The sequence below is a fragment of the Porites lutea genome, chromosome 12, assembly GCF_958299795.1.
Source record: "Porites lutea chromosome 12, jaPorLute2.1, whole genome shotgun sequence".
In the NCBI taxonomy this organism is placed as follows: Eukaryota; Metazoa; Cnidaria; class Anthozoa; order Scleractinia; family Poritidae; genus Porites; species Porites lutea.
In genome coordinates this window covers 9,834,050-9,835,473 of record NC_133212.1, presented here as the reverse complement: position 1 = coordinate 9,835,473, position 1,424 = coordinate 9,834,050, and positions in this window count along the sequence as shown.

Below are 1,424 nucleotides of genomic sequence, written 5' to 3'. Positions count from 1 at the left end.
AATATCTAAAAGTAAACTGATAAAAGGCACAGAAACCAGCTTGGAGCGCGCACTGATTTCAAATAACTGTGACTTTTCTATGAAAGGTTTGAACCCAGGGGTCATTTCAAAAGTAGGTTGAGTTTATCGGGTGAACGGGTGAACGTAGTCCTGAATAGTACTGTCGTTGTTGACAGTGACTGACGTTTCGACAACCTGTGCGGTAGTCATCTTCAGAGTCAAAGTGAGTTGTATCACGTCAGTTGATGGTATTATACTCTGGTTATTGATCTGATTGGTCAATTACGTCGCGATGTTATTGGTCGTCTGTCAGTTAAGCCGTGATGTTATTGGCTATGAAGACTCGTAATCAGTAATTGGTGCGTTTCGACCCGTCTATTGTCACAGTTATTGTCACTTACTTTTGTAACTTTTCTAAGAGTAATTTTGGATGAAAACCTAAATTGGAAGTCGGAAATATCACACGTTGCAAACAAAGTTGCGAAGTCAATCGGTATAGTATCTAGATGCAGCTTCTTTCTTCCTAAATCGCCTCTACGTACGCTCTACTATTCCTTAATTTATAGTTTGCGTTCGACCTAAAAAACCAATCTTCGCCGTCTTGTTATCCTGCAAAAGCGCTTTATTAGAATTATTAATATATAGATTTAGCCAGGGCTAAAAGCGAAGCTCCCGTTAATAAATTCATAATTTAAATCAAACGATAAACTTGTAATTCACAAATCAGTTAACTTTTTTGAGGCAAAGGCTAAGTGATTTTTTAGAGAAAAATAATCTTACAGTCCAAGAGTGAAAAAATTTTACATCTAGTTAATAGTCTTATATCTAAACCCAAAAATAGCAATCATGTTCGATTGCAGTAGATTAGGCCTGGAAAACGAATTCTTCCAAAACAAAACAACCCAGCCGCCCACCACCTTAATTTTATAAGGTTAAATTCAGTCTCTCCAACCACTCCGTTGGAGAGACTATGGATAATTGGATAGCCCAGAAATATAATTTTATGAAACACACGATAGTCCTCGGTGGAAGCCAATTTACACGTTGCATTCCTCTGTCTAAAAGGGAGGCCAATATAAAAAAAATCAGGCTGGATTTTTTGTGTTCGACGAGTTAACTTTTACAAGTAAATCTTGGCGACAAATCTGCGGTGGCTTGTAAAGCAGCCTTTTAAATATATATATATATATATATATATATATATATATATATATATATATTTTTTTTTTTCATCACGTCTGAGGAACAGTACTATGAGGTGCTGTTTTTTTTATCATACAGACCTCGGACAGAATTTTTTCTTGTCCCTATTTAAACCTATAATTCTTCAGTTTTTCACAGTTTTCCAAGACAAATTGCCGGCTTATTTAATATCCAGGACGATGGAAGAAAGCCCCTCCTTTGCACAACAAATTATGGCATTG